Source organism: Festucalex cinctus, chromosome 1 (assembly GCF_051991245.1).
Source record: "Festucalex cinctus isolate MCC-2025b chromosome 1, RoL_Fcin_1.0, whole genome shotgun sequence".
Lineage (NCBI taxonomy): Eukaryota > Metazoa > Chordata > Actinopteri > Syngnathiformes > Syngnathidae > Festucalex > Festucalex cinctus.
Window position 1 is genome coordinate 22,623,726 of NC_135411.1, and position 13,961 is coordinate 22,637,686.

General features: G+C 38.4%; 1 long non-coding RNA gene across 1 annotated transcript in view; it reads right to left on the minus strand.

Moving 5' to 3' along the window:
* Positions 1-313: 313 nt before the first annotated feature.
* LOC144020444 (uncharacterized) overlaps positions 314-13,961 on the minus strand; it is a 63,177-nt gene continuing 49,529 nt past the window's right edge. The window contains exons 3-4 of the long non-coding RNA XR_013283883.1: positions 3,901-3,964; positions 314-3,800 (exon numbers count right to left, since the gene is read on the minus strand). This is a non-coding gene — a long non-coding RNA (uncharacterized LOC144020444). The remainder of the gene's footprint in view (positions 3,801-3,900; positions 3,965-13,961) is intronic.

Genomic DNA, 13,961 nt, shown 5'->3' on the forward strand with positions numbered 1-13,961 from the left:
GAACTAAAACAAACACGGTTTGGTAGCTTTATTGAAGACAGAAGACCAACGATGGTAATTCTTTGTTTTCGATGACCTGAAGCCTGAAAATGGTACTAAATTTTTACATCTTGTGTCTTTGCTTCACTTTACACTGAAATGAATGACGTCAACCAATATGTGTTTTTCCATTTACTGATTGATTGATTGATTGATTGATTTTATTTTATTGAACATACATCATAAACACATAAACAGACAGCTGAAAAGAAAATTTAAACAAAGAAGAAACATAAAATCAGTCAATAACAATCTGCATGTTCAAAAGGGAGTAGGAAGAAGTTGAAAACTTATCTAGTCCCCTTATTCATTATATTTTTTAACTTATTTCATTTATAATAAAATAGGTTATATTTCAATAAAAGAAAATATATGATCCTACTCATATAGCGTATATACATAAAATTAATGACACAATAACCTCTTTAATGTTTACAAAATATGTACAGTATAGTTTCGTTGACAGTTTCTCATGCTCAATGTTTCAAAAAATACGCATTTCAGCTTCACAGGTCAATAATTTGTTTTTTTACAGTAATGTATTATGTATGCTTCAACTAGCCTAAACACAGTATATTCTGATTTAATATTTTGTTTCAGTGGAAAAATCCATCTCTTTTTATCCATCTCATGGGGCGGTCATTTTGCTTTGTACCGCCACTTGCTGTCAACTGAGATAGACATCATAGTGCCTTAGGGCTCAGCTTGCTAGCGTCACATAACTGCATACAAAAAACAGGTGCACCATCACGGTCGTCATTTGAGATGGATTAAAAAAAACAAAACAAAAAACAGGTGGATTTTTATACTTATACTTTATATTCCACAAATGCAATATTCATCAGAACACGCTGTTTAGATTGGTGAGGGCACAAATAACATTATTGTAAATAAAATTTTGACTCCACTTTTCCTTTCAAATTTACAAAATGACTAGCTCAACAAAAACTGCAAATTATGTTAGCTTTACGAAAGCCCAATTTATGTTTGGAAAAACATGTTTTAGAGAACTCTTAATTGGCCTCTGATGTTTAGAAACATTCTTTGATGGTTTAGAAATGTTTTTGATTCACTGGTTTAATGAAGTCCATCAGTTGTCTCAGATATATATTAAAAAAACAAAAAAAAACATGTTTGATTAATTGAGGAGTCAAAGAGTCATGATTTTCAGGCTCTCTGCAGCCCTTAAAATGCTTTCGACATTTACAAAGACCCACAAAGACCCAAGGTTTGAGGTCAACGAAGATGGTAAATTGTTATTGATGTTTGTAAAAATGCTAACCTCATTGAAGTCATCTGAAAAGATGAAGACACATAGTGATATATTCACTAACAATGCGCTGTGTCAGGTAATAGCGCAAAATATTGCGCCACAACTGCACCCGCAGTCTGCGCCCAGTTACCCACCTATTCACTAAGGATATTGCTCTAATCATATACCGGCGCAAACACGCCCACAAAACTGACAGCTTGGAGCAAATTTGCACCTGATTTACCACACATGGCAATGGATTTGCGCCAAGAACATGGTTGTTATAGTAACAGTTGCGAGAAAGATGACATTATCAGAAAGCGAGGTTGGACCGAGAGTAAGCGTTTAGAGCGACATTAAGATGTACAGAGCAGAGAGAACGACAACGACGTCATTCATTCATAAAGTACAAATTATTGGTGCGATCGTTTTTTAAGAATATATTTTCAGGGTTGGCGTGGGCGTATAGTATGCATCTGGCACGTAAAAATGATCGTAAAATGCCTCCCCGCCATTGCCGAGCAGCCTGGGTTACGTTATGTGTCCTAAACCAACAAAAAAAATCTCTCTCTCTCTCTCTCTCTCTCTCTTGCCATGCACTGCTGTCATGATCCCGGGATCGAGGTTGCGTCAGGTTAATACATGCTTTCCAAAAACGTTATTTGCGTCACGCAAACTCGGTGTGGCTATTTGCGCTGGCGTTAGTGAGTTAGATGCTGTATATCAATGAGTTTCATTTGCATTGGGGTGGGCATATTTTGCGTTAAATGTATGCAAATTACCGTATTTTCCGCACTATAAAGCACACTGCATTATAAGGCGCACCTTCAATGAATGACATATTTGAAAACTTTTTCCATATATAAGACGCTACATTAGATGATGGGGTTACGTTATGCATCCATTAGATGGTGCTGCGCTAAAGGGAATGTCAACAAAACAGTCAGATAGGTCAGTCAAACTTTATTAATAGATTACAAACCAGCTTTCTGACAACTCCATTCACTCCCAAAATGAATAAACAGCTGTTTAAGGTAAAGTATTAGTATTAGCTAGCGATCCAAGATGGCGGGATCTTCTGCGCATGATCGTGCAGGGTCACGATAGCGTCTTGACAGCGAGACCTGTTGTGGCTCAATATTGATCCATATATAAGGCGCACTGGATTCTAAGGTGCATGGTCAGCTTTTGAAAAATTGAAGGCTTTTAGGTGCGCCTTATAGTGCGGAAAATATGGTACCTAATTTACATACGCGCAAATAACACCGGCGCACCGTGGCGCATTCTGGTTGGCAGCGCCCTTAGTGACGGATTTCCCCATCCGCGCGAGTTTAGTGAATTAGGCGCTCCCAGATTGCTCCATTTTTACCGGTTAGCGCCGTGCAAAGGCGACACAAATCTTTAGTGAATATTCCCCATATTGTTGCTGTCGGGTGGAGTCCTTCAAGTTACGTCATTAAATATTAATTCAATAGGTAATAAAAAGAACATAAATAAGACACACTTGGGAACCGACCAATACTTTGTGTAAAAAAAACAAACAAACAAAAAACAGACCAAATAGGACTAAATTTAGACACAGGAGTTTTCCGCCCGCTAGCAAAATATACAAAATCAAAAACACTTGAATTTCGTTTGACAGATTTGTTGAAGACTCTAAAAACACATACAGTTGCAGATTTTTACCCTAAGGGTATGTAAGCTCATGAGCACACGATATGATGAGAAAAAGACTGAATGCCCATAAAATCCGAAATACTGTGGCAGTTGTTTTGATATTTTCAGCGGATGAAACTGACATGACAAGAGATTCATTGCATTTTTGTGTCATTAAGCAACCTTTAGCTTTTGTACATTTACAGTTGAATGTACAGGTTATATTCCCAAAGGGTATGTCAACTTTCAAGCACAACTGTATGTTAGCGTTACTGCTATGTTGATAGAAACACAGTAATTTCATTGAAGACTCTAAAATGTTTTGTAAAAAAACAAAAAAACAAAACACACACACAAATTATGTTAATCAAAGCCTTTAAACTGTCCTTATTGTTTACAAGAACACAATGTTAGCATCACTGAAGACTGTCGTAGCTGTTTGAAAAAAAAAGAAAAAGTGTTGGGTTCATGAAGTCAATATTATCCTTGATGTTTATGAAACCTATTTTAGATTCATTGAAGACTAAATGTACTTTGATATTTACAAAAACTAGGTTAATCCAACACTGTAAATTCCAAGAAGAGCTTTAGCTTCCCTTCAACATGTCTCAACACATGTTGGGTGTCTTGTGCGTGTTGGAAGCTGCTCTTCCTCTTCAATTTAAAGTGGAATTGTCAGAGAATTGGTGTGACAAAGATACGGGTCAGCAAGAGCCGAGTGGAGCAGGTGTCACCAAGGTGCGTTTAATAGGATCTCCTCAAGCCTCTTACATTTCATTCCATGACTCGAGAGCCGGTGGCCCACTTCCCCAGCCGCGTCGCTTCCCGTATCTTTATAGCTTGTTGTCATTTCCTGCAACAAGCAAAATGAACATAATAATAATAAATCAATTTGCTCTAATTTTTTTTTGCACCCTCTTAGCATTCTCTCGATAAGCTTCAAGAGTAGTCACCTGAAATGGTTTCCAACAGTATTGAAGGAATTCGCAGAGGTGAGAATACCAAGAGTGTCCAAAGCTGTAATCAGAGCAAAAGGGGAGAATATACTGTACAATATAGAGGAGAGAGAGAATTTTTTTTTTTTACAATTTAAATAATAATGAGAATAAAGCAAACACACTGAATGAGATGTGAAGGTCATTAAACTCTTTTGAATCATCAATGTACACAAACAGGTACGTTCATTGATGTGCATTCAAGATGAAATTCTCTCGAAGGTCATCCAAGATGCTAAATTATCTTTGAGCCTCACAAAAACACTTATGTCAGATTCATTGATAATTGTAAAGCACAAAACATGCATAAAGTTATAGTTATTGAAAAGGAGACATAAAAAGTTTGATGTTTACACAGCCGCTTAAGTTAGATCCATTGGAGGAAAAAAAAATCATCTTTAACATAAAAAAAAAAAAAAAATTCTAAAATTTTAAATACTACTTAACTCATTCACTCCCAGCCATTTTCACATTTCACAATCCCGTTCGCTCCCGGCTGTTTTACTGGATTTTGACTGATTTTGCAAGGCCCACAGAATATTGTGTTCAATTGTTATAAAAGAATGGAATCTGTCAAAAGAAAGATTAAAGTCTCTTCTTTCATCAGGAAAGAAAGTATGTTTCTATCTGTTTCCGTTTAGAGCTAAGTTTCATCAGTTTTCACAAACCTATTTAAAATTGTAAGTAATTGAGCTTTTTTTCTACATGGCCCTGGTTGATCTCCTTTGCTCTGCTGCCACCTGCTGGCCATTTGTGTAATAACTACAATTTCTGCAACTGTTCTTTGCAGTGAGAGGCTGCATCAAAACCTTATGTATGCTCTAGCATTAAAAAACAAACAAACAAAAAACTAACAAAAAAACGTATAAATACGTCTTTGGGACACTTAACTCATTCACTGCCAGTCATTATAGAAAATTTTTACATTTCCAATACTCACGTGATATTACATTCAATAATTATATATAAACCGAATCTACCAAATAACAGAATAGACTCCCTACTTTTTGTCCCGTCCCGTTCTTTTATAATTGACAGCAGAAAAATGTAGGTTTGCCAAAATACAGCCATTTCTCCCATGGACTCTGAAACTGTGTTTATTTCCTATAAAATGGGGCAATGATGTCATCTACCGGTGGTTGGGCATCAGTAAAGTTGTTTCCAAGTTTGATATTTACAGTGGAGCATGCTCAGATTCGCCCCCATTTAGCACCGCTCTAAAAAATACAATTGACAAGTATACTTGTCAAAGGCAGTGAATGAGTTAATACATAAAAAAACGGATTTACACGTTATTGGGAGCAAATGAGTTAAATATCTACAAAAACAAATCAAAAATATGTTGCGCTACCGTTAAGACTCTTAAATTATCCATCCATCCACCACTTTGATTTGCAAGATTTGCCAGAGACTAAATAATCTTTCATGTTTACAAAAATGCCTGTTGTGTTCGCTGGACTCACAATGTCATTGTCGTTTACAACAATAGGTTCGTTCAAGTCCAAATTGATGTGGGCCAAAACGTGCACATCAAAAACAAAGATTTTAAATTGTCTTTGATGTTTAAAAGAACTCCCATACTAAACACTAAAAATGGTCTTGGCTGTTTACAGAAACATGTCCTAATAAGCGACCTTTATTTGGAACCGAGAGGTCATGTGTCTGCAGCAATTAACAACTTTTGCCACCAGCTCCGATTATCGTGAATACGCTCATGTTTTGCACTCCATGTTTTTCTTAATTAAAGGTCGAGCACATCATCTGCTACCGCAGCGACATTTTTGGAGGCAGACGTCGGTGCGGCAGACGAGTCTGGCCGGCTCGTGACCCTTCGCGGTGGGCCGTCTGCCCACTGTATGCTCAGCTGCTCGTCACAAAGCCTCTTGACAGCTTTTGTCTTTATTTAGTTCCGTCACTTAGCATGCCTGCGCTCAGCCTGGGCTTGCAAGCGGGGGCTTATTTCCTTACAGCGAGCGTCACCCCGGAGAGACAAAAGGCTGTCAGTGGACTTTGTGTCTTTATCAACTTGGCGTGCCGCCTGCTGCCGTTGTAGCGCTTCGATTGCTTTGGATATCAAGATCCTCGTTTTTATTTTTTGGGTTTGGGATTCGTATTTTTTAACGCTTAGAAAGAAACCAAAACATGAATATCAGCATCACAGAAGACACTTAAAAGTATTTGACGTTTTCAAAAAAGTATTAGTCATTCGAAATCAAAATATTAACTTTAAATTGCCTTTGATGTTTACAATGCATGTATGTTAGCTTCATTGTTGACTTTATAGGATTTGTTTACAAAAAACAAAAAAAACTCATGTTGGCATCAGTCAAGACTGCAAAACATTAAGATTAATTGTACTTGAAATGATTTTTCTTATAAAACCAAAGGTTCCTAAAGTAGTAAATTGCAACTGGTGTTCCCAAGAACCCATGCTTTTCTACTCGTGTTAGTTTTGATCATGACAACATGATCATTGACAAAGACACAAACAATCAGGGTTCAAGTGTCCACTTAACAGATCTCTCAGTTAACTTCATCATCCGCCATGGAAGTCTGCTTGTACTGTAGTTCCTTATAAACGTACTTTGCACACACCAACCTGCTGCACAGCAAATCAGTATCTCCTTTCGCTATGTCAAGGACTATCAGCACAAGAATGGAAGGAGCCACTTCAATAGGCGGTGAATTAAGTTGGCCGTATTCATGTCCATAATGGCGCACAATGACATTTTTAAAATCCGCCAAGTTGCTTCCCTCTGAGACAATAAAATACCAACACAAGGTCTAACCCACCTCCATGCGTTTTTAGACTGTGCTTTGCGTTAGACTTGTACTGGGCACAAAAATAGAGCCCTTATGTGCCAACTGTCCAAAACATGCATTACACACTGAGCAACGTGACCAAACCTGACTAAACTCTTGCACATCATGCAGGGTTCAGTAGCTGTTTTCAATTGCTATTTTGCTACTAACCAGGTCTTTGTTGTTATTGTTTGGCATCTTGGAGAGGGATGGAAAGAGCACAAAAATAAGGTAGATTTTGTACAAATAGCTGGTTTCACTAGAAAAACAAAACACAAATAAGGGAATTTGTGTATAGTCACCAGTACAATTACCACTTTAGGAGTATTTGTTTAAAAAAATGTTTATGGTAATTTAAGACATTTGAGATGATATCAAAGTGTGATGGGATTGTATTTTAGGGTATATTTACATTTTACAATATTAACTCTTTGACCGCCAAAAACGTTTAATAACGTTTAGTATAATCACGATGTATTCCTCCCATAAACGTTAAGTGACGTCAACTACTTTTTTTTTTGTGTGTGTGAATATATCAGCGGTCAGTGCAACGTCCAAGTGTAGCGCAGCAGGGTCAATGAATTGTGGAATCAAAAATACCCACTAACTATGGCCAGCAGATGGCAGCGATTGCTGCTCGGGCCCTAACTAGAGCTGCAACTTACAATGAAACATGACACAATCTGATGAAATAGACGGTTTTCAAAGCTGACGTGAATGATCGAAGCCTTTGTCACATTTAACCTAATTTGACGGAGCATCACTAAACAATGAAATATTGGTATCAAAGTCACTGTTGTAGAGGAAATGTATCTTTTCTTTTCGATTTTTGCTCAATGTCACTCAAATGACCTATTTTAAAATGGTGGTTGCTAAAGAAAGGAATAAGGTAGAAACATACTTTTTCTAATGAAAGAATGGAATGTGTTTCATGTGGTACCCATGTTGTATATGTAGCAAAATAACACAATATTCTGTTTGCTTTGAAAAATGAGTTAAAATGCTCGAAATCTGCTGGCATTGGGGGTTGTTTTTGAATAACACGTGGCAGTAAAAGAGTTCATATAAGAAATGTACAAAGTTTTAGGTCTATTATTTACACATTTTAGTTATACTTGGCAGGTCTTAGTACTTGACTAATACTAAATGTTCGGGGTATAATTAAAACCAGCCATGAATGTATTATAATGCCACAATTTTTCACTTCTTACTTCTTCTTCTTTTCACTTCATACTAGAGTGACAAAACCATCAACATTCATGTCATCAAAAGGATTCTTCCACCTGTAAAGTGTATTTTTCCCATTGTTTCCCCAGAACGTACAATTAGCAGTGCAGTCCCGTCACGCTTGAGCGCAGACACCACGTTACTGTTTGACTCTAATAGAACCGACGGGCCAGACCTTGCTCCTCAGTACCTGAGACAGATTGGAAACTTTTGTTGTTCTACTTCGCTCATCACCTTCGCCGTGTCGGGAGTGTCAGATGAGAAGATTGATTGCCCCACGCATTCATTATGACAGCAGCGGTGTGAGACGAATACGAATGACGCACGGAGACGCGAGATGCTCCTGCAGGCGGTGGATTGAAGAAAGAAAATAAAAGCTTTATTACTGTGTTTTATTGATTTTCATCAACATGAAAGGATTTTTGTTTGTTTAACTTTCCGACACCTTAAGAATAAAGCAGCAGACGTGACTCTCTCTAAACTCGGGCTGTTAACAAACATGGATGATATTGCACCTGCTTTCTATGTCATTAATTACCTTCACCGAGTTGAAAATGTATCGTTTTTATAGCTGCACATAACCGATTGCCATGAAACTTCACAGAGAGGTGGCTGGATGATGTCGCAAGACAAAATAGCTTATAAAGGCCTAGATACACCAATCCAACGTCGGCCAAATGTGACCGACGCTTACCCCCTGTGGCGTTGGCCCAGACGTCAGCACGTCACGTAAAAAATGACGGAAATACACACCGCACTGACCCCGACTATTACGTACTATCAGCACATGCACAATAAGTAATTCCCCTCCATACCATCGGCGGCGCTAGTCATTATTCCTAAAAGCAACCGGAAACCTCTTTACGGGGGCGGAATATAAAAACGTAAACAATGCATACCGGTTACTTTTCCTCTCACAATGTCCTTCCAAGTGAATGAAACCCTCCGGCTTTTTTCACAGTATCATATATAAAACAGAGGTGTCAAAATGAGTGCATCAATTTTGAGTTAATTTAAAGTTCCTTTAATGCCACTAATTTTTTTTAACGCACGATTAATGACCGCCCCTTACTTGGAAAGTAACAATTCCACTCGCAACGCAGCAAACATATCCAGTGAAAATTTAGCAGTAATGCATTTATTAATAATGCATATATTTGTGGAGAAATTACTTCATGTTAAAGATTAGATTGCTCTTATTATGAAAAGAAAAATTCACTGAACTGTCACCAATATATTAAAAAAATGCAATTATGCCATCTAGTGGCAGAAAAATGACCAACACAAATCAATATCACACTCTTTTTTTTTTCCCAGTACATCTTTATAATTTTAACCCAATTTTATGAATGAATGAAATTGCTGTATCAATGGCTAAAAAATGCAGCCATTTTTTCTATTATTTTTTTCCATTTTTTTTTTTAGTATAACTTACAAAAATGTATTCTTGTTTATTTAGAACAGAAATCAAAGTTGTGATTAATCGTGAGTTAACTAGTGAAGTCATGCGATTAATTACGACTAAAAATTTTAATCGCCTGACACCCCTAATATAAAAGTAAATCCTACTTGCTATATCCAGTCGCGGCCCCATGTCATGCCATAGTTAGGCTTTCAGACCTTTATCGGCATACCCATTAACGGTAATATCATACAATGCCGGTCTCTCTTGAACCAAAGAGACAAAGTCATCTTTCCGATCTTCTGTCCAGACAGACATTGCACCTTCAAATAATGCGCAAAATGAGCGCAAAAAAAAATAAATGGTCCATGCTTTTCATCAGTACTGTTTATCTGTGTTCGTCAATTCCTCTTCTTTCCCCGTGCGCTGATTCGCTAGCTAACAGCCAATCACAGTAATCAAATGCCCAGACGCCAATTCAACATGTTGAATCTGCTGGAAATGCCCAAAACATATTTCAACTCGATCCAACTTTACGACAGTAATTTATACACTTATCAGATGCCGCATGCCGTCGGCCCAATGCTGATGTTGGTGTATCTACTTGGATACACTTATGCTACGTTCTCACCAAATCTGAAAAGGCGAACTGGAACGCTTCATTCGCGAGCGTTTCACCGCGTAGAGTGTTTTTGGAACGGTTGCTGCTCATTCGCGCTTTCGTGCTCAACGGAGCGGAGCAGGCGTGTCCCTTGGTGAACAAGGAAGTGGAGCACTTGAGCGAGTCAACAAAAAGTGAGCACCGCTAACTACTTTCACTTCTTTCCTGAGACTAAACCGCCATGGCATTATTTCCTCCTTTTTTGAGGTACGTGATAGCACTTTCGCTTTTTTAGTGGCAATCGGGCGGCCGGCATTTGAGCTAAAAATAGCTTTGGCGTTAATAATAAGCACTGCTGCTAACTCGGTACAGTTCAAAAGCAAGTAAACAGACTTACCAGCACTTTCTTGATCATCATTCTGTCACGGCTGGCCGTGTTGTTGCGCTCGGGGTGACAATAGAGAGGACGCTATGTGTGACGTGGTCCGTACTCGAAGCCGATTGGCTACCGCGAGGCAAAACGCGAAAAAAGTTCAATTTTTTGAACTTCAACGAATATGCGAATGTGCGGATTTTCGGCGCGAATGTGCGGATTTTCGCTGCTGCGCACCGCGTCCCAACGCGCGAAACGCGTCCTCCGCGCCGCCCCACGCACTTTCGTTCCGTTGCGCGCGAACTCTATTGACCACAATTCAAACGCGCCGCCGAATCGCCGTCCCTCGCTTTTGGTGAGAACGCAGTATTAGGATATCTCCTGGAACTCAAGGTGGAAATGTAGCTTATAGCTAACATTTCACGAACCCCAAGTCTATCTTATTTCCACGTACTATAAGTTCCAATATGTAAAAGTTCCCGGTACGTGAGGTGAAAGCAAACTAATATTTCCTTAACCTCAAACTTAACCCTAAATGTTCGTTCCATTCACTGAATTTCTACCTAAAGTTCCAGAAACTTACTTATTGGAACTTGTAGTTCTTTGAACTCAAATAGGATTAGGGTTAAGCTTAGTAGGGTTGTAATTTCTCCAAGGAGACAAACTAATCGTGATGTGCAGCAATGAAATGGACATATAGGCAAGCTATACACAGTAATCATGTAACCTAATAGTTGCAAAAAGCCCCAGCGGCTCCACAGTGCACTCACTGTAGAGGCGGTCTGACCTCTACATTAACCCCTCCCCCTGCTCTGCTGCCACTGGCAAACACAATTAAACCTGTGGGTTGAAACACTACAGATGATGCACGCAATCTGGAGCCTGATTTCTGTCTCCTCTCACATAATGCTACAAATTTATCACCCACCGCTCCCGCCCAAGTCACCCACCAACGCACGATGCCGCCGACGCGCGGCGAGGGTTCACGGTCGTTTACCGTGGCCAGGTGATGCGGAGCGGACACACTCGCTTGCAAACGCATTCATTATTCAAGGAACATTTCAGCCAGATATGAATGTGAACATGAAAAATAAATTATTATTATTATTATTATTATTATTTTACAATTTTATAATTATTTGTAAAATGTTAAAATTTTACTGGTAAAGGAACCCTATTTGATAAGTAGAACCATGTGATCAAAGACAATGTAGGTCATCAACCAAACATACAAATTTTGCATCCAACACAATGTTGTCTCAATGACCCAAAATGTGCGTGTATTTGTGAACATCAAAGACAATTTATGAGCCCCCAATGACTATAACACGTTTTGTAAACATCAAAGACACTTTCCAAGCCGCCAACGAATGTAACTGATGCCAGACCATGGTAATTGTTTTGGTGATGACAACTTGGCTGTCAGAAAGATTGCCTGGCAGGAATCCAGTAGGGCACACTTCTCCCACACATTTCCACTCCACTCAATCTGTCCACACATTACCACCTGTTTCTGCTTGACTTGATGTTTTATTCACCACTCGCGTCACTCACTCGTTGCACCACAGTCCACCTTTGGATGCTCATCTTGCCGCTTTCAATGTTAAGGAACTTTTGTGCATTTTAATGAAATGTTTTGGAGTAACAGTGAGGAATACGAGTAAATTATATATTTTTATTGTCTCTGAAAGTTGTTCAAACTTGCGGAATAAAAGAAGTTTCAAGTTGCCCACGGACACCTCCACCCACATACACATGAAATTTGTCCAAATGATGGTTTTGGTTTTACCACATTAACATCATGGATATAAAAAAAAAAAACAACAACAACAACAACAACAACAACAATGCAATAAATGCGTCTACATTACGATACATGCTGTCAAGTGCCAAATGACACAGATGGCGCTATAACACCTTACCCTTAAAGGGACTGTCTGCCGGATTCACTCAGGAAAATGCACTTTTTAAATACAGGATGTACACACTTTAACTTTCTCTCAGTCTACACATCTGTGTTCATGTTAATCTTTTGTGGTGATTTCATCCTAAACCCCCACCTCCCCAGCCTGTATTTTGCCATTTTGTGTTGGTTTTGTAAACAGCGGGACGTTTCTGTGGAAAGACAGTGTTTACAACCCTCCAGCCAATCGCAGAGCGGGGGGTGGCGTGTCGCAAACGGGGCCGGGCGAAAGTGTCGGCTGCGTGACGTCAGTCCCGCGGCAATTTGAAATCACGCATGGATTATTATATTTTTTTTCACTCACTCACTACAGAAGCTCACGTGTGTGAATGTGTGAGTGAAGAAAAAAAAAAATCCGTGCTTGCTTTCAAATTGCTGCGGGAGTGACGTCACGCAGCTGACACGTTCGCCCGGCCCCGTTTGCCCCCCCGTTCTGCGATTGGCTGTAGGGTTGTAAATACTGTCTTTCCACAGAAACGTCCAGCTGTTTACAAAACAAACATAAAATGGCAAAATACAGGCTGGGGAGGTGGGGGTTTAGGATGAAATCACCACAAAAGATTAACATGAACACAGATGTGTAGACTGAGAGAAAGTTAAAGTGTGTACATCCTGTATTTAAACAGTGCATTTTCCTGAGTGAATCCGGCAGACTGCGCCTTTAATGTTAGCCAATCAAAAGACTGAAGTAAGTCATTTCAGAAAAAAAGGCACACAAGCAGCTCCAAAACCTGTTTAATTTTGTACAAAATCAAACTATTCTCGTTATTGAAATGTTTATATATAATTGAACCTTATAGTAAAGTCATTTTAGCCAATAAAAAGGCTCAAGGAAATTTTGTTAAAAGACTTATTTGTATTGTAAAATGCGTAAAATTCTGACCTTTTTCCCCCAAGCATGTTTTTTTTTTTCTTTGTAACTGTGATTTTTCTTGCAAAGCGTTTCAGTTACCGTACATTATTTATGATTAATGGGTATTTTTGACAGCTTGTGACTTTTTTACCTCAATTTTTTTTTTATATTTGTGGAAAAGTTAAAAACAACATATTTTGAATGTTTTTTTTTTTTTTGCAAAACATTTCAGCATGATTTTTCTAACTTTTTAACCATTTAATTCTGACATTGTTTTTTTTTTATTTACTTTTATGCATAAAACTACAAATTTTTAATGTAAAATTTCAGCCATTTCAAAATTACATCTTTTTATTTTTATTTTTTATTTTATGTATTTCTTGTACACACTAAAAGCCACAGGTGGCGCTACAACCCCAAAACTCTTACGTTGTGTTAGCCAATGAGAAGCCTGAAGAAAATAATTTCTGGGAAAGGCGCTTTGATCGAACTAAACCCTCTGTAGAAATCCCAGCAGTCTAAATCCGATTCAATTGTTGTCATCAAAATTAATATGCTGGCCAATTAGCAATTAGCAAATACCAAACAAAAAAAGTAAAATCAGAAAACAATTATTTTCCAGGTGTCTATTTCAACAGTTCAAACAGTGAATATGTTTTTGTTCCAAATTGTTTCAAAATGTCGTTTGTCATCACATATTTGCAGCAGGTGGCGCTATATTTCTGGGGAAAAGGCATAGCTACAATATTGAAGTCGTTCCAATTGATGACATTTTGTACGGAATAATCTTGTAAAAAA